We start from the raw sequence: 20,829 nt of genomic DNA, 5'->3' as shown, positions 1-20,829 counted from the left end.
ATGTCTGTGAAGGTGACTAGTGCTGAGGGGGAGTTCCCGTTTTACGTTGATGAGCACTTAGGGAAGAAATTCCTGCTTTGGTGGTGTTCGGAGCCTCAAAATATTCTGGGGCCAGAAATCATTAGCTCAAGGGATGAATGTATCATTGAATATTTGGTAGAAGTTATTGATCGGAAGGAGTTGTTGTCGGTGTTTGATTTGCTGCAATGGAGGAGAATAGGCAGGCTGTGGTAGATTATTTAGGTGAGCTTTGTTAATACTATTGTGTGAATAAGATTTGAAGTATGGCTCTAATTGTTCGGTTTTGTTTGTTTTCAGGTGGAAAGCATCCCGGTGTGTCCGCGGCCAACCTTAGAGCCCGGGTAAAGAGTAAGAATCTGAATAAGGAGGGTTCGACTTCTAAGATCGAGAAAGTAGTTGGTGTTGGAGAGGTAAATGATGAGCGGATAATTTATACGCTTTTTGACATTGTTTTTAGTATATTTTAGTTAGTTTTTATTATGTTTTTATAGTTTTTAAATAAAAAATATATTTCTGGACTTTACTATGAGTTTATGTGTTTTTCTGTGATTTTAGGTATTTTCTGGCTGAAATTGAGGGACTTGAGCAAAAATCTGATTCAGAGGCTGAAAAAGGACTGCAGATGCTGTTGGATTCTGACCTCCCTGCACTCGAAGTGGATTTTCTGGAGCTACAGAAGCCCAATTGGCGCGCTCTCAATTGCTTTGGAAAGTAGACATCCTGGGATTTCCAGCAATATATAATAGTCCATACTTTACCCGAGATTTGATGGTCCAAATCGGCGTTCCAAGTCAGTATAAAAATTCTGGCATCAAAACGCCAGAACTGGCATAAAAGCTGGAGTTAAACGCCCAAACTGGCACAAAAGCTAGCGTTTAACTCCAAGAAAAGTCTCTACATGTGAAAGCTTCAATGCTCAGCCCAAGCACACACCAAGTGGGCCCGGAAGAAGATTTCTGCATTAATTACTTATTTCTGTAAACCCTAGGCTACTAGTTCTCTATAAATAGGACCTTTTGCTATTGTATTTTCATCTTCGGATCGTCTTGGTTCTTCTGGTTCCCTCTCTGGGGCCAAAGCCAATGATCACCATTATACTTTTCATCTTGGAACTTGTATGTTCACGTTTTAGAGGCTGGCCATTCGGCCATGCCTAAACCTTTTGTTCTTATGTATTTTCAACGGTGGAGTTCTACACACTATAGATTAAGGTGTGGAGCTCTGCTGTTCCTCATGAATTAATGCAAAGTACTATTGTTTTTCTATTCAAATCAAGTCTATTTCTTCTCCAAGATATTCATTTGCACTCAAGAACATGATGATTGTGATGATTATGTGACACTCATCACCATTCTCACCTATGAACGCGTGCCTGACAACCACTTCCGTTCTACATGCAAACAAGCTTGAATGTATATCTCTTGGGTTTCTAATCTAAGATTAGAACCTTCGTGGTATAGGCTAGAATTATTGGCAGTCATTCCTGAGATTCGGAAAGTCTAAACCTTGTCTGTGGTATTCCGAGTAGGATCTGGGAAGGGATGACTGTGACGAGCTTCAAACTCGCGAATGTTAGACGTAGTGACAGACGCAAAAAGATCAATGGATCCTATTCCAACATGATCGAGAACCGACAGATGATTAGCCGTGCGGTGATAGCGCATTTGGACCATTTTCACTGAGAGGACGGGAGGTAGCCATTGACAACGGTGAAATCCAACATACAGCTTGCCATGGAAAGGAGTATGAATGATTGGAAGAAGGCAATAGGAAAGTAGAGGTTCAGAAGGAACAAAGCATCTTCATACACTTATCTGAAATTCTCACCAATGAATTACATAAGTATCTCTATCTTTATTTTATGTTTTATTTATATTTTAATTATCAATTCTCCATAACCATTTGAATCCACCTGACTGAGATTTACAAGATGACCATAGCTTGCTTCAAGCAGACAATCTCCATGGGGTCGACCTTTACTTACGTAAGGTTTATTACTTGAACGACCCAGTGCACTTGCTGGTTAGTTGTGCGGAGTTGTGACAAGGAGTTGAGATTACAATTGTGCGTACCAAGTTATTGACGCCATTGATGATCACTATTTCGTGCACCAAGTTTTTGGCGCCGTTGCTGGGGATTGTTCGAGTTTGGACAACTGACGGTTCATCTTGTTGCTCAGATTAGGTAATTTTATTTTATGTTTAAGCTTTTTACTTTTTATTTTTCGAAAAAAAAGAAAAAAAAATAATATTTCTATTCTGTTCTTTAGAGTTTTTTAAGAATAAATTCTAGAGTTTCATGATGATTTGTTGAAGTCTGGCTGGTTGTGAAACCATGTCTAAACTTTTGGACCGAGGTTTCAATTTATCATCATAAGAGCTTGTTGATTTCTGTCAATTTTGCTATTGAAAGTAATGATCTGCTAAAGCTTGGCTGGCCATTGGCCATGTCTAGTGTTTTGACCGAAGCTTTCCCTGAAAGCTTGGCTGGCTAGTAAACCATGTCTAATTCCTGGACCGGAGTTTTAGACTAACATTGCATGATTCCTAGAATTTTTATTAAAAATTTTTGAAATTCTTTCCCATATAATTTTCGAAAAATCACAAAAAATTTATAAAATCTTAAAACCAAAAATATTTTGTGTTTTTTGTTTGAATCCAGTGTCTAATTTTAAGTTTGGTGTCAATTTCATTCTTCTCATTTTTGAAAATTACATGCATTATGTTCTTCATTGATCTTCAAGTTATTCTTGATGACTTCCTTGCTCTGATCTTTAAATTCTCTTGTCTTGTGTGTTTTGTTGTTTTTCATATGCATTCTCAATTTGTTAGTGTCTCTAATATGAAAATTTTTAAGTTTGGTGTCCTGCATGCTTTGTTTGTTTGATCTTAGTTTTCCATGATTAGTTGCATTTTGATTGTTTCTCATCATTAAAAATTCAAAAAAAAAAATTTCAAAATTATGTCTTCTCAAGTCAATAATACAGAGAATTGAAGATTCAGAACATGCAGTAGAGGAATTACACAGAAAAAGCTGGGCGTTCAAAACGCCCAGTGAAGAAGGAAAACTGGCGTTTAAACACCAGCCAGGGTACCTGGCTGGGCATTAAATGCCCAAAAGGGTAGTATTTTGGGCGTTAAACGCCAGAATGGATACCATTCTGGGCGTTTAACGCTAGGATGGCACAAGAGGTAAGATTTTGTTTTTAATTCAAATCTCTTTCAAATTTTCATAATTTTTCAAAATCAAATCTTTTTCAAATCATATCTTTTCAATCATATCTTTTCAAAATCAATTTTTTTTCATTTTCTATTTTTTTTTACTATTTTCAAAAATCCTTGCTACAATTAATGATTTAATTCAAAATTTTCAAGTTGTTACTTGCCTATTAAGAAAGGATCAAATTTTAAATTCTAGAGTCATATCTTTTAATTTCTTGTTAGTCAAGTAATCAACTTTAATTTTAAAACTTTCTTTTTTTAATTTGATTCTCAATCATATCTTCTCAATCATATATTCTCAATCACATCTTTTTCAAAATAATTTTCAATCATATCTTTTTGATTTCTAATTTCAAAATCTTTTTCAAAAATCACTTAACTACTTTTTCAATTCTAATTTTCGAAAATCATCAATCAATTTTTCAAAATTTCTTTTAATTATTTCAAAATCTTTTTAATTTGTTTTCGAAAATTCTTCCCCTCTTCTCACATCCTTCTATTTAAGGACTAACACTCCTCCACTATCAGCAATTTGGACTCTCTCTCTATATGTTCGAATTCTCTCCTCTCTACCTCCTCCTTCTATTCTTCATTTCCTCTGACATCTGAAGGAATCTCTATACTGTAACATAGAGGATTCCATACTTTCTTCTCCTCTCTCTTTCATATGAGCAGGAGTAAGGACAAAGACATTCTTGTTGAGGCTGATCCTGAACCTGAAAGGACCTTGAAGAGAACGATAAGAGAAGCTAAAGTACAACTCTCTGTAGAGGACCTAACAGAGCTTGTCAAACAAGAAGAAGCCATGGCAGCCGAAAATAACAATAATGCCAACAATGCAAGGAAGGTGCTTGGTGACTTTACTGCACCTACTCCCTACTTCTATGGGAGAAGCATCTCAATTCCTGCCATTGGAGCAAACAACTTTGAGCTGAAGCCTCAATTAGTTTCTCTAATGCAACAGAATTGCAAGTTTCATGGACTTCCATTGGAAGATCCCCATCAGTTCTTAGCTGAATTCTTGCAAATCTGTGACACTGTCAAGACCAATGGGGTTGACCCTGAGGTCTACAGACTTATGCTTTTCCCCTTTGCTGTAAGAGACAGAGCTAGGACATGGTTGGATTCACAACCTAAAGAAAGCCTGAACTCTTGGGAAAAGCTAGTCAATGCCTTATTGGCAAAGTTCTTTCCACCTCAAAAATTGAGTAAGTTTAGAGTGAAAGTCCAAACCTTCAGACAGAAGGAAGGTGAATCACTCTATGAAGCTTGGAAAAGATACAAGCAATTGATTAGAAGGTGTCCTTCTGACATGCTTTCAGAGTGGAGCATCATAGGTATCTTCTATGATGGTCTGTCTGAACTGTCCAAGATGTCATTGAACAGCTCTGCTGGAGGATCTCTTCATCTGAAGAAGACGCCTGCAAAAGCTCAGGAACTCATTGAAATGGTTGCAAATAACCAATTCATGTACACTTCTGAATGGAATCCTGTGAATAATGAGACAAATAAGAAGAAAGGAGTTCTTGAGATTGACACTCTGAATGCCATATTGGCTCAAAATAAAATATTGACTCAGCAAGTCAATATGATTTCTCAGAGTCTGTCTGGAATGCAAGCAGCAAAAGGCAGTACCAAAGAAGCTTCATCTGAAGAAGAAGCTTATGATCCTGAGAACCCAGCAATGGAAGAGGTGAATTACATGGAAGAACCCTATGGAAACACCTATAATTCTTCATAGAGAAATCACCCAAATCTCTCATGGAAGGACCAACAGAGGCCTCAACAAGGCTTCAACAACAGTAATGATGGAAGAAATAGGTTTAACAATAGCAAGCCTTTTCCATCATCTTCTCAGCAACAGACAAAGAATTCTAAGCAGAGTCATTTTGACTTAGTAACCATAGTCTCTGATCTAATTAAAACCACTCAAAGTTTCATGACTGAAACAAGATCCTCCATTAGAAATTTAGAGGCACAAGTGAGTCAGCTGAGTAAGAAAATTACTGAACTCCCTCCTAGTACTCTCCCAAGCAATACAGAAGAGAATCCAAAAAGAGAGTGTAAGGCCATCAACATTACCCACTCGACCGAACTTGGAGAGGAGGAAGAGGCAGTGATTTTCACTGAGGAAGACCTCAATGGACGTTCACTGGCCTCCAAGGAGTTTCCTAATGAGGAACCATGGGAATCTGAGGCTCATACAGAGACCATAGAAATTCCATTGAATTTACTTCTGCCATTCATGAGCTCTGATGAGTATTCTTCCTCTGAAGAGGATGAAGATGTTACTAAAGAGCAAGTTGCTAAGTACCTTGGAGCAATCAAGAAGCTGAATGCCAAGTTATTTGGTAATGAGACTTGGGAGGATGAACCTCCCTTGCTCACCAAATAACTGGATGACTTGACTCGACATATAGATTACCTCAGAAGAGACAGGATCCTGGAAAGTTCTCAATACCTTGTACCATAGGCACCATGACCTTTGAGAAGGCTCTATGTGACCTAGGGTCAAGCATAAACCTCATGCCTCTCTCTGTAATGGAGAATCTAGGGATCCTTGAGGTACAAGCTGCAAGAATCTCACTAGAGATGGCAGACAATTCAAGGAAACATGCTTATGGACTTGTAGAGGATGTCTTGGTAAATATTGAAGACCACTACATCCCTGTTGATTTCATAATCCTAGACACTGGGAAGTGTATGGATGAATCCATCATCCTTGGTAGACCCTTCCTAGCCACAGCAAAAGCTGTGATTGACGTTGACAGAGGAGAATTGGTCCTTCAAGTGAATGAGGACTCCCTTGTGTTTAAAGCTCAAGGATATCCCTTTGTAACCACGGAGAGGAAGCATGAAATGCTTCTCTCAGTGCAGAGTCAAATATAGCCCCCACATTCAAACTCTAAGTTTGGTGTTAGAAGGCCATCATCATGCTCTGAGTATCTGTGAGGTTCCATGAGAGCCCACTGTCAAGCTATTGACATTAAAGAAGCGCTTGTTGGGAGGCAACCCAATTTAATCATATCTATTTATTTTCCACCGTTATTTTATGTTTCTGTAGGTTGATGATCATGTGAAGTCACAAAAATAACTGAAAAAGCAAAAACAGAATGAAAAACAGTATTAAAAATAACACAACCTGGAGGAGAAACTTGCTGGCGTTTAAACGCCAGTAAAGGTAGCAGAATGGGTGTTAAACGCCCAGTCTGGCACCATTCTGGGCGTTTAACGCTAGAATGGGCACCAGACTGGCGTTTAACGCCAGAAATGGGCACAGAGCTGGCGTTAAACGCTAATATGGTGCAGGGATGAGAAATCTTTGACACCTCAGGATCTGTGGACCCCACAGGATCCCCACCTTCCCATTACACCCTTCCCCAAATACCCTTCACCAATCACCTCAATACCTTTTCCCCAAAAACCCCTCACCTATTAAATCCTACCCTCTTCTTCATAATCTCTTCACCAATCCACATCCATCCATCATAAAACCCCACCTACATCACCATTCAAATTCAAACCACTTTCCCTCCCAAACCCACCCATACATGGCCGAACCCTACCCCTCTCTCCACTCCTATATAAACCCATCTTCACTCCTTCATTTCACACATCATTACCACTACTTCTCCCCCTTGACCGAACCACAAAATCTCCTCCATCTCCTCCATTTTCTTCTTCTACTATTTTCTTTTTTCTTTTGCTCGAGGGCGAGCAAACCTTCTAAGTTTGGTGTGGTAAAAGCATTGCTTTTTGTTTTTCCATAACCATTTATGGCACTAAAGCCCGGAAAAACCTCTAGAAAGAGGAAAGGGAAGGCAAAAGCTTCCACCTCTGAGTCATGAGAGATGGAGAAATTCATCTCAAGGGTGCATCAAGACCACTTCTATGATGTTGTGGCCAAGAAAAAGGTGATACCCGAGGTCCCTTTCAAGCTCAAAAAGGGTGAATATCCGGAGATCCGATATGAGATTCGAAGAAGAGGTTGGGAAATTCTCACCAACCCCATTCAACAAGTCGGGATCTTAATGGTTCAAGAGTTCTATGCCAATGCATGGATCACCAAGAACCATGATCAAAGTGTGAACCCGGACCCTAAGAATTGGCTTACAATGGTTCGGGAGAAATGCTTAAATTTCAGTCTAGAAAATGTAAGGTTGGCATTCAACTTGTCCATGATGCAAGGAGATGCACATCCCTACACTAGAAGGGTCAACTTTGATCAAAGGTTGGACCAAGTCCTCATAGACATTTGTGAAGAGGGCGCTCAATGGAAGAGAGATTCAAGAGGAAAGCCGGTTCAACTAAGAAGGCATGACCTCAAGCCTGTTGCTAGGAGATGGTTGGAGTTCATCCAATGCTCAATCATTCTCACTAGCAATCGTCTAAAGTTACTATAGACCGAGCCATCATGATCCATAGCATTATGATTGGAGAGGAAGTAGAAGTTCATGAGGTTATATCCCTAGAACTTTACAAGGTGGCAGACAAGTCCTCTACTTTGGCAAGGTTAGCCTTCCCTCATCTTATTTGTCACCTTTGCAATTCAGCTGAAATTGACATAGAGGAAGACATCCTCATTAATGAGGACAAGCCCATCACTAAGAAAAGGATGGAGCAAACAAGAGATCCCACTCATGGACAAGAGCATTAGAAAATTTCTCATCATGAGATTTCTGAGATGCTTCAAGGGATGCATCTTCCTCCACAAAATTATTGGGAGCAAATCAACACCTCCCTAGGAGAATTAAGTTCCAATATGGGACAACTAAGGGTGGAGCACCAAGAGCATTCTATCCTCCTCCATGAAATTAGAGAAGACCAAAGAGCCATGAGAGAGGAGCAACAAAGGCAAGGAAGAGATATTGAGGAGCTCAAGCACTCCATAAGATCTTCAAGAGGAAGAACAAGCCGCCATCACTAAGGTGGACCCGTTCTTTAATTTCCTTGTTCTTTATTTTTCTGTTTTTCGAAAATTATGCTTTAGGTTTATCTATGTTTGTGTTTTTATTACATGATCATTAGTGTCTTAGTGTCTATGTCTTAAAGTTATGAATGTCCTATGAATCCATCACCTTTCTTAAAAGAAAAATGTTTTAATTACAAAAGAACAAGAAGGACATGATTTCGAATTCATCCTTGAAATTAGTTTAATTATTTTGATGTGGTGACAATACTTTTTGTTTTCTAAATGAACGCTTGAACAGTGCATATGTCTTTTGAATTTGTTGTTCATGAATGTTAAAATTGTTGGCTCTTGAAAGAATGATGAAAAAGGAGAAATGTTATTTGATAATCTGAAAAATCATAAAATTGATTCTTGAAGCAAGAAAAAGCAGTGAAAAGCTTGCAGAAAAAAATATATGCGAAAAAAAAAGAGAAGAAAAGAAAAAGAAAGAAAAAGAAAAAAGCAAGCAGAAAAAGCCAATAGCCCTTTAAACCAAAAGGCAAGGGTAAAATAAAAAGGATCCAAGGCTTTGAGCATCAGTGGATAGGAGGGCCCACAGGAATAAAATCATGGCCTAAGCGGCTAAACCAAGCTGTCCCTAACCATGTGCTTATGGCGTGAAGGTGTCAAGTGAAAAGTTTGAGACTGAGCAGTTAAAGTCGTGGTCCAAAGCAAAAAGAGTGTGCTTAAGAGCTCTGGACACCTCTAATTGGGGACTCTAGCAAAGCTGAGTCACAATCTGAAAAGGTTCACCCAGTTATGTGTCTGTGGCATTTATGTATCCGGTGGTAATACTGGAAAACAAAATGCTTAGGGTCACGGCCAAGACTCATAAAATAACTTTGTTCAAGAATCAACATACTGAACTAAGAGAATCAATAACACTATCTGAATTATGAGTTCCTATAGATGCCAATCATTCTGAACTTCAAAGGATAAAGTGAGATGCCAAAACTGTTCAGAGGCAAAAAGCTACTAGTCCCGCTCATCTAATTGGAGCTAAGTTTCATTGATATTTTGGAATTTATAGTATATTCTCTTCTTTTTATCCTATTTGATTTTCAGTTGCTTGGGGATAAGCAACAATTTAAGTTTGGTGTTGTGATGAGCGGATAATTTATACGCTTTTTGGCATTATTTTTAGTATATTTTAGTTAGTTTTTATTATGTTTTTATTATTTTTTAAATATAAATCACATTTCTAGACTTTAATATGAGTTTGTGTGTTTTTCTGTGATTTCAGGTATTTTCTGGGTGAAATTGAGGGACCTGAGCAAAACTCTGATTCAGAGGCTGAAAAAGGACTGCAGATGCTGTTGGATTCTGACCTCCCTGCACTCAAAGTGGATTTTCTAGAGCTACAGAAGCCCAATTGGCGCGCTCTCAATTGTGTTGGAAAGTAGACATCCTGGGCTTTTCAGCAATATTTAATAGTTTATACTTTGTTCGAGATTTGATGGCCCAAACTGGCGTTCCAAGTCAGCATAAAAATTCTGGCGTCAAAACGCCAGAACTGGCATAAAAGCTGGAGTTAAACACCCAAACTGGCACAAAAGCTGGCGTTTAACTCCAAGAAAAGTCTCTACACGTGAAAGCTTCAATGCTTAGCCCAAGCACACACCAAGTGAGCCCGGAAGAAGATTTCTGCATTAATTACTTATTTCTGTAAATCCTAGGCTACTAGTTCTCTATAAATAGGACCTTTTGCTATTGTATTTTCATCTTCGGATCGTCTTAGATCTTCTGGTTCCCTCTCTGGGGCCGAAGCCAATGATCACCATTATACTTTTCATCTTGGAACTTGTATGTTCACGTTTTGGAGGCTGGCCATTTGGCCATGCCTAAACCTTTTGTTCTTATGTATTTTCAACGGTGGAGTTTCTACACACCATAGATTAAGGTGTGGAGCTCTGCTGTTACTCATGAATTAATGCAAAGTACTATTGTTTTTCTATTCAATTCAAATCTATTTCTTCTCCAAGATATTCATTCGCACTCAAGAACATGATGAATGTGATGATTATGTGACACTCATCACCATTCTCACCTATAAACGCGTGCCTGATAACCACTTCCGTTCTACATGAAAACAAGCTTGAATGTATATCTCTTGGGTTTCTAATCTAAGATTAAAACCTTCGTGGTATAGGCTAGAATTATTGGCGGTCATTCCTAAGATCCAGAAAGTCTAAACCTTGTCTGTGGTATTCCGAGTAGGATCTGGGAAGGGATGACAGTGACGAGCTTCAAACTCGCGAGTGTTGGGCGTAATGACAGACGCAAAAGGATCAATGGATCCTATTCCAACATGATCGAGAACCGACAGATGATTAGCCGTGCGGTGACAGCGCATTTGGACCATTTTCATTGAGAGGACGGGAGGTAGCCATTGACAACGGTGAAACCCAACATATAGCTTGCCATGAAAAGGAGTACGAATGATTGGAAGAAGGCAATAGGAAAGCAGAGGTTCAGAAGGAACAAAGCATCTTCATACGCTTATCTGAAATTCTCACCAATGAATTACATAAGTATCTCTATCTTTATTTTATGTTTTATTTATATTTTAATTATCAATTCTCCATAACCATTTGAATCCACCTGACTGAGATTTACAAGATGACCATAGTTTGCTTCAAGCCAACAATCTCCGTGAGATCGACCCTTACTCACGTAAGGTTTATTACTTGGACGACCTAGTGCACTTGCTGGTTAGTTGTGCCACTACAAGAAAATGGAACATTTGTAACAAAAATTTTGTATTAAATTTAAAATTGTTACAAAAAAGTATTTTTTTGTAATAATAATTGCTGATTGTTACAAAAAAACCATGTTTTATAACAACATTACAAGTTGTTACAAAACATCCAGATATTTTGTAACAATCTATTTTATTTTGTTACAAATTATGGTAGTATTTGTAACGCGCTGGTGTATTGTTACAAAATATTATAATATTTTGTAACAAAAAGTAAAGTTGTTGCAAAAATTCGTAGTATTTTGTAACAAAATAGTTTTTTGTTTCAAAAACTCCAAATGTTTTGTAACAAAATATCTTTTTGTCTAAAAAACTCAAATTATTTTGTAACAAAAAATTAATTTTTCATAAAATTTAACATTATTTGTAACAAGTTTTTTTTTGTGTCACAAAATATGTAATTTATAATTTTTATTTCAAAATGTTAAAAACTTTAAGAATTAAAAAAATTGTCTATATAATTTTTTAAAATAATTTTATTTTGTTTCAGAAATTAAAAAAATTGTTCATATAATTCTTTTAAAATATATTTTATATATTATTTTTTACATATTCATTAATTTTTAAATGATGTAAATATTAATTTATATGCCTTTAGAAAATTAGTATATAATTTTTAATAATCAGAATTTTAAAGTAACTTAAAACTAATTTGTGAAATTTAAAAAACTAAAGGAGATCTGTAAAAATCCAAGGGCTGATAGTGAATGTAAAATTGTAAAAAAACCCTAAGTTTCCCCCAACTCACTCTAAGCCTCACTCAGTCACTCTCAACTCTCATCGCGCCATCTACAAACCCTATCTGCGAGGGAAGATGGAGCTGCTGCCGGAGGAAGAGTCACCGGCATAGCCCCTGAGAAACGTCTCTGGCGGCGTCGTGGTCCTCCTCAGTGTCTGTTCCGTCGCAAGCGCCTCCAGTCGCTCCTCGAATCTGCTTCCTCTGCGCCACTACTCACCTCCGTCTGTGTCGTCCTCGCCATCTTGGCTCCGCTGCGTTCCGCCTTCTCTGCCTCCGCGTCGTGCCTCTTCTGTATCTGCTACCTCTATTTCTGTCGTCGTCTTGTTGGTTGACTCCTCTGCTGGCTGTGCTCTGTTCGTGCCGAAGCTCTGCTCGTGCCGAAGCTCTGCTCGTGCGGTCACCTCTCCTCGCCGGTGGCCTGCGTCTTCGACGGTGGAACGGCCCCAACCCATCGCTGAGTGCTGAGTTTGAGGAAGTGTTGAGTCGGTACAGGGAAATTGTTCCTCATATTCGACTTGCAGGTTATATTTCTACTTCATGTTCTGTTAATCTTCTGGGATCTCTGATGAATCATATTAGGTATTGTAGTACTGAGCCTAATCACACTTATGGATTTATTTTAGGTCCCACTTCGTTTGCACCAGTTGTTGAAATGGCCATGACAATTGTTGAGCAGAGTGGAGGCTAGTACCATGTTTTGGTTATAATTGCAGATGGCCAGGTATTCTATTCTAAACCCAGTATATCAAGTCATAGGACTCGAGTTCCACGATTATTTTTTGTTTCCCTTCCGTTCTTTCTTTCTTCCTTTTTGTTCCCTCTCTCAACTGCAATGCACCTTGAAGTTTCTCATCTTCCTCATATTGCTTTAATACAAACATAAGCCTAGGCTTAGTAGGTGCTTGAGGTGGGATTTTGTTCTGCCTTTTGAGGTTCAATGTGTATGATTTACACACAATTTTTTTTTAATCTTATATCTATATGCCCACTTCCAAAAATATCTGATACAGGTTACAAGAAGTGTTGACACTGAAGGTGGGAGACTAAGTCCACAGGAACAGAAGACTGTAGATGCCATTGTTGAGGCAAGGTTTTTGTGCGGTAGTTTTTGCCTTAGAATATTTTATTTCGTCAAAACATAAAATACATTTTCTTATGTGCCTGGTTTGCCACAGTAAATATCCTCTTTCAATCATATTGGTTGGCGTTGGAGATAGACCTTAGGACATGATGAGAGAGTTTGATGACAATATTCCAGCTCGGGACTTTGATAATTTTCAGGTCCGTAGAAAGAATGTACATCATATTTATTTATTAATAATAACTTAGATACTTTTGTTAGTGGATATTGATATTCTGGCTTTCTCTTTGCTTCTTTAGTTTGTGAATTTCACAGAGATTATGTCAAAGAACGTTCCTCCTTCACGAAAAGAGGCCGCATTTGCTCTTGCAGCATTGATAGAAATTCCTTCTCAGTATAAGGCAGCTATAGAGCTTAATCTACTTGGGTAAGTTTTTTGGTTCCATACAGTTTCTATTGGTTTTAATATAGATTCCATCTACTCATTTCTGCTTATAATTTGTGTAGCACTCGGAAAGCCAATGCTCCACAGAGAGTTGCCCTTCCACCACCCATGCATGGTTCAGCATCTCTTGGTGCTTCAAAACCTTACGGGTCAGCATCTTTTGGCACTTCAAAACCTCATGCTGCTAATTTTGAGCCAAGTGTTCCCACTTATCCGAGTGACAGCAGCCTATCTGGCACGACTCATCCGGCCCCAACTCCGAATTATGACAATCTAGTAAAAACTAAAAAATGTTTCTGCTATTAATTTTCGTGTCATGTTCCATGATCAGGTCTTTCCGAGAAACTAGGGTTTCTTTTGCTTTTAGTGACCTAAGTTTTTCCTTCATTTGGCATGATCTTCCCATGCTTCAATTAAGAAATTAGATGACTTGTGTAGAAAGCATCAGTTACCTGATTGGTTTTGTTGCTTCTTTTCCAACTCTTATTGTTCATATTGTTCATATTGTAGATATGTGGTGTAGGGCCTAGGATAGAGTATGAATTTGAATTCGTTCATCTTATGCATTGATTATTCTAGTTGTGACAATGTACATTTAACGAATTAAGTTGGTTATGTACAGCTTTGCCCCATATGTTTGAACAATGCAAAAGATCTGGCCTTTGGATGTGGTCATCAGGTAAGAATAAAATGTTGAATTTGTTGCCTAATTATTTTGATTTCTAATAAGGTTCCAAGGAGAGTGCATGTGACACCTTTTATCTTTTGCATGACAGACATGTTGCGAATGTGGACAAGATCTTGAGACGTGCCCCATCTGCAGGAGCATCATTCACACCAGAATTAAGCTTTATTAGAAACTTGTTTGGTTTAAGCTAAAATTCTTTGAATATTTTTTTATTTAAATTCAATTTTAGGGTTAGATTTGGTTGTGTACAATTTTAGGGTTAGATTTGGTTGAGTACAAATTTTGATGCATAGAAACACTAATCTATGTTAGAACTTTTATGTTTTGGTTGAACTAATCAATGTACTCACTAATGTTATTTTGTTTTAAAACAATTTTAGCTAAAAGGATCTTGTTTGACTTATGTATGTTTTTGCATATTATATACATGTAAACTTGCTTATTAAAATCGTTAATATATTAGTTAATTTAAAAAATAATTTAGTAAATTATGCATGTAATTTGTAATAAAAAAAAGTTGTTACAAAATAATTAATTTACTTTTGTAACTAAAGAAAAAAATGTTACAAAATCATGTTACATTTTGTAACAAAATTTTTTGATAGGAAAAAAATAGACTGTCATGAAAAATACCTTCAAGATCAAAATTTGTTACCACTTTTGTAACGGCTTCTGGTTTTTTGTATTAGAAAAAATTGTTACAAAATATCGTATTGAATTGTAACAGTTCCATTTTTTGTTTCAAAAACTTTTTGTAACAGGACTTACTGCAATGGCCCCTTTTTTGTTACAAAAAACTTTTGTTTCAAAATTTTGACGTTTTGTAACAATTTTTTTGTTACAAATACGCCTTTTTCTTGTAGTGTGCGGATTTGTGACAAGGAGTTGAGATTACAATTGTGCGTACCAAGTTGTTGACGCCATTGATGATCACAATTTCGTGCACCAGTAAACCAACCTAAACCTAAACTAGGCAGGACGAAGGTGATTTTGAAGAAAAGAAAAGGTGATGTAGTGGATTTGTCGGATGAGTCTGAGGATGATAGGATGGAGGTGCCTGTGGAATAGTTGCAGAGGTTTTACGATAATCAAAGGAAGTTACATGATGTTGCCGATCAAAGTGATGGCTCGTCGCTGTAGGGCAGGAACTTTCCTTATATGGTCGTCGCCGACGAGGTTTGTCAAATGCCGGCTGATATAACTCTGGCAGACGAAGTTGGTGACGTTGCTATTGACCAGTATTTATAGGTATTTGTGTTTTTCATTTGTTTTGTGTGTTATAAATTGATGTATATGGGTATATATATCTGTTATTGCGTATGTGTTGAAGGTGGTTGGGCTTCGTCTGGCGAGTTTGGGGCGCAGCCGAGAGGAGATGCATCGAAAAATTGCTGAGAAAAAGGAGGATCCGACTTTAAAGGAAGAACTGATGGTTAAAAGTGCTAAGATCTCGGAACTGGAGACTAAGCTATCCAAAACTAAAAAACAATTGAAGCTGATGAAAGAGAATTATGCAAAAGAAGTGGAGGATTTGAAGAAAAAGGAGGCCGATCTTTCTGCTATGAGTTCTTGTGTGATTGAGGTTACTGGTCAATTGAAGGATATGGAGAAAAACAAGCAGGGAGAAATTATGGATTCCTTTGTTAAAGGATTTGAGAGGACTTCTCTTCAGGCCAAATTTCTAGCCCCGGAGGTGGACTTTTCCCAAATGAACCCAGGGAAGATAGTCCAAAATGGGGTTATGGTGGAAGAAGATGGTGCTGCTGAGCAGGGAGTTGAAAATATTTGAATAGTATGTTTTTGCTTTTGAATGTATTTGATTATGACTGTAGTAGTAGTTGGTGAACTAATTTACTCTTTTGTTAGCTATTGAATGTTTTGGCATATGCCTTGTTTAAAAAGAAAAGGCATTTATACTATGATAGTTAGGTAATTTTATTGGTAAATTTGCATGTCTTGTTATTTGTCAGATATTTTGGTGTAACTGTGATACTTAGCTTGGGTAGGCTTTGGCTACAAAGATGACTTTGGTGCCCGGATCACTGTCCAGGTACCGGCAGTGCCTGCACGCTCTATTGATCCGAAGGGATGCGAGCGGGATACTCTTGCCATAGACCTCACATCTCAACGCAAGTGGGACAAACCACCGCCCTTACGCCACCACCGCTACCTCGCCCGCGAGTGGCTATGTAGGGTTCCTGTCTACACCAAACAATCGATATCAAGGTGATCAGTCTCAATATCAAAAGCCTAGTACTTTAATTATCCCAAACATGCACTCACAAACAAGCATGCTATGCAATATCAAACAGATAACCTAATAGCATCAGAGTATGCAATGAAGCACAATCGGTCCATTCCTCAGGCTCACGAGGACGAACCGCTCTGATATCACTAAATGTAACACCCTATTTAGCCTAAGCTTTACCTCGCATCGTAAAGCGAAAGTTAATCAGAGATTACGACAGTTCTAAGCTCATACATAACATATATATATATATATAGAAAGAATAGTATAATCTAGAAGCCCGATAAAGGATATAGTTCAAATTTTGGATTTGAAAAGCGCAAAACGTACTAACGAAGGTACTAGCTTAAAACACAAGGTACAGATAAGATATATCAAAAGATAGTAGTATAATATCATAAGAATCTAGCCACGGCTCGCGGAGTTTAAGCCGGCTATCCATATACAGGTATACAGAACCGTGCAGAAACCTGACAATTTAAAAACAGCTTATACAAGTTTTTCTCTCATAATACAAGCCTCTAGGCAAAGACAAAATACAAAAAGAGAGATGTGCAAACAAGATAAACCAAAAAGACTCCAAAAGAATCCAAGATCCTCCGCTTCTGTCACCATCCAAAGCAACTCACCGAGGTGGGTTACGACCTGCATCTGAAAAATACAACAGAAGTGTGGTATGAGAACCGGGGGTTCTCAGTATGGTAACAGTTCCCAGTGATAAAGGATATAAGACCCCGGGATGCCAAAGGCAATCCTAGCTCCATATCCATCACAAGATTCAATTTAAAGCATTCTAAAACAAATAAGCATAATTATATGAAACCTTAACATAACTAAACAGGGTACTCTATCTTAGGAGAATACTATTCTAACCAAACACCATAGTCCCACAGCCTTCACCAACCTATCCTCCATACGATCCCATCGCCACCGCCTTCCGAACCTCCTCAATCCCAGTAGAAAGCACAATTAATAACAATGCAAGTAATTCACAAGTAAAAGCGTACAAGGCAAGTAGATCAAGTAAGCAAATAGGCATGTTATTCAATTAGGCATACAATTACAAGTCGGCCAAGCAAACAAACAGATAGAAAATGCATATGATGAATGCTTGCCCTATTGGCTATGATATCACATTGTCGGTTCAACTGACAACCCGACACATCTCCATGGAGACGTCGCCCTTCGGATTTTCTCATATGGGAACCCCTGAGATATAGTGCCCAGATCACTGTCCAGGTATCGGCGCCTGCACGCTCTATTGATTCGAAGGGATGCGAGTGGGATACTCATGCCACAGACCTCACATCTCAACGCAAGTGGACGAACCACCGCCCTTACGCCGCCGTTACCTCGACAGGCGGGATCCAACCGCCGTCCTTGCCGGGCGCATAACGTCTCATAATCTCAGTGAAAAAATATTTCAGTGGTTTTCAGAAAATATTTTCAATATACATGGATCCATTATTTCATTCAGAGTCCGCGACTCATCTCAACCACTGCTCATTCATAACTCAGTTTCCAAATATCAACAGTTCATCATTCCTCATCTCATATATCAATCATCCTTCCCCTAATACCAAACCATTCTCAGCATGCCAAAAACCTAGGCCTCTGTTTTCTAATTTATCATAAAATCATCTACTAGAACCCTTAGGTTATATCCCATGTTCTAATACTCAATATTAGGCCCAAAAGTCTTAAAATGGTGTTATAGAAGCTTACAACCTGGTGCACGAAATTGTGATCATCAATGGCGCCATCAACATGGTACGCTCAATTGTAATCTCAACTTTTTATCACAACTTCGCACAACTAACCAGCAAGTGCACTGGGTCGTCCAAGTAATAAACCTTACGCGAGTAAGGGTCGATCCCACGGAGATTGTTGGTATGAAGCAAGCTATGGTCATCTTGTAAATCTCAGTCAGGCGGATATAGAATGGTTATGGAGTTTTCGAATATTAATAATAAAATAGGGATAGAAATACTTATGTAAATCCTTGGTGAGAATTTCAGATAAATGTATGGGGATGCTTTCGTCCCTCTAAACCTCTGCTTTCCTACTGTCTTCTTCCAATCAGTCTTACTCCTTTCTATGGCTGGCTTTATGTAAGGACATCACCGTTGTCAATGGCTACTTTTTATCCTCTCTGGAAAATGGTCCGATGCGCTGTCACTGCATGGCTAATCGTCTGGAGGCATCACCCTTGTAAATGGCTGCATCCCATCCTCTTGTGAAAATGGTCCAAATGCTCTGTCACAGCACGGCAAATCATCTGAGGTTCTCGATCATACTGGAATAGGATTCACCCTCTTTTTGCGTCTGTCACTACGCCCAGCACTCGCGAGTTTGAAGTTCATCACAATCATTCAATCCCAGAGTCCTACTTGGAATACCACAGACAAGGTTTAGACTTTTCGGACTCTCATGAATGCCGCCATCAATCTAGCTTATACCACGAAGATTCTGATTAAGAGATCCAAGAGATACTCATTCAATCTAAGGTGGAATGGAAGTGGTTGTCAGGCACACGTTCGTGGGGGAATGATGATGATTGTCACATTCATCACATTCAGGTTGAAGTGCGAATGAATATCTTAGAAGCGGAATAAGTTGAATTGAATAGAAAAACAGTAGTACTTTGCATTAATCTTTGAGGAACAGCAGAGCTCCACACCTTAATCTATAGAGTGCAGAAACTCTACCGTTGAAAATACATAAGTGATGAAGGTCCAGGCATGGCCGAATGGCCAGCCCTAAACGTGATCAATAGATCAAAATATAATCCAAAGATGATCCAAAGATGTCTAATACAATAGTAAAAAGTCCTATTTATAATAAACTAGCTACTAGGGTTTACAGAAGTAAGTAATTGATGCATAAATCCACTTCCGGGGCCCACTTGGTGTGTGCTTGGGCTGAGCTTGAATGTTACACATGCAGAGGCTCTTTCTGGAGTTGAACGCCAGGTTGTAACGTATTTCTGGCGTTCAACTCTGGTTTGTGACTTGTTTCTGGCGTTTAACTCCAGACAGCAGCATATAACTGGCGTTCAACGCCCTTTTACGTCGTCTAAACTCGTTCAAAGTATAGACTATTATACATTGATGGAAAGCCCTGGATGTCTACTTTCCAACGCAATTGGAAGCGTGCCATTTTGAGTTCTATAGCTCTAGAAAATCCACTTTGAGTGCAGGGAGGTCAGAATCCAACAGCATCAGCAGTCCTTCTTCAACCTCTGAATCTAATTTTTTCTCAAGTCCCTCAATTTCAGCCAGAAAATACCTGAAATCACAGAAAAACACACAAACTCACAATAAAGTTCAGAAATGTGAATTTAACATAAAAACTAATAAAAACATCCCTAAAAGTAACTAGATTCTACTAAAAACATACTAAAAACAATGCCAAAAAGCGTATAAATTATCCGCTCATCACAACACCAAACTTAAATTGTTGCTTGTCCCCAAGCAACTGAAAATCAAATAGGATAAAAAGAAGAGAATATACTATAAATTCCAAACTATCAATGAAACATAGCTCCAATCAGATGAGCGGGACTTGTAGCTTTTTGCCTCTTGAATAGTTTTGGCATCTCACTTTATCCATTGAAGTTCAGAATGATTGGCTTCTATAGGAACTCAGAGTTCAGATAGTGTTATTGATTCTCCTAGTTCAGTATGATGATTCTTGAACACAGCTATTTTATGAGTCTTGGCCGTGGCCCTAAGCACTTTGTTTTCCAGTATTACCACCGGATACATAAATGCCACAGACACATAATTGGGTGAACCTTTTTAGATTGTGACTCAGCTTTGCTAAAGTCCCCAATTAGAGGTGTCCAGGGTTCTTAAGCACACTCTTTTTTTTGCTTTGGACCTTGACTTTAACCGCTCAGTCTCAAGTTTTCACTTGACACCTTCACGCCACAAGCACATGGTTAGGGACAGCTTGGTTTAGCCGCTTAGACCAGGATTTTATTCCTTTAGGCCCTCCTATCCACTGATGCTCAAAGCCTTGGGATCCTTTTTATTTGCCCTTGCCTTTTGGTTTTAAGGGTTATTGGCTTTTTGCTCTTGCCTCTTGGTTTTAAGAGCTTTTGGCTTTTTCTGCTTGCTTTTTCTTTTTCTTTCTATTTTTTTTCGCCTATTTTTTTTTCTGCAAGCTTTGTTCTTTGCTGCTTTTTCTTGCTTCAAGAATCATTTTCATGATTTTTCAGATTATCAAATAACATGTCTCCTTATCATCATTCTTTCAAGAGCCAACATATTTAACATTCATGAACAACAACTTCAAAAGACATATGCACTGTTCAAGCATACATTCAGAAAACAAGAAGCATTGTCACCACGTCAATATAATTAAACTAAGTTCAAGGATAAGTTCGAAACTCATGTACTTCTTGTTCTTTTGAATTAAAACAGTTTTCATTTAAGAGAGGTGATGGATTCATAGGACATTCATAACTTTAAGACATAGTTACTAACTACTAATGATCATGTAATAAGACACAAACATAGATAAGCACTTAACATAGAAAACGAAAAACAGAGAGTGTAAGAACAAGGAATGAGTCCACCTTAGTGATGGTGGCGTTTCCTTCTTGAGGAACCAATGATGTCCTTGAGCTCTTCTATGTCTCTTCCTTGTCTTTGTTGCTCCTCCCTCATTGCT

General features: G+C 38.3%; 1 pseudogene; it reads left to right on the top strand.

Moving 5' to 3' along the window:
- Positions 1–14,073, top strand: LOC107641785 (E3 ubiquitin-protein ligase RGLG2-like; annotated as a pseudogene).
- Positions 14,074–20,829: the final 6,756 nt, after the last annotated feature.

The sequence above is a fragment of the Arachis ipaensis genome, chromosome B5 (assembly GCF_059453495.1).
Source record: "Arachis ipaensis isolate K30076 ecotype BB chromosome B5, ASM5945349v1, whole genome shotgun sequence".
Lineage (NCBI taxonomy): Eukaryota > Viridiplantae > Streptophyta > Magnoliopsida > Fabales > Fabaceae > Arachis > Arachis ipaensis.
This window is presented reverse-complemented; position numbering and strand designations above follow the sequence as displayed.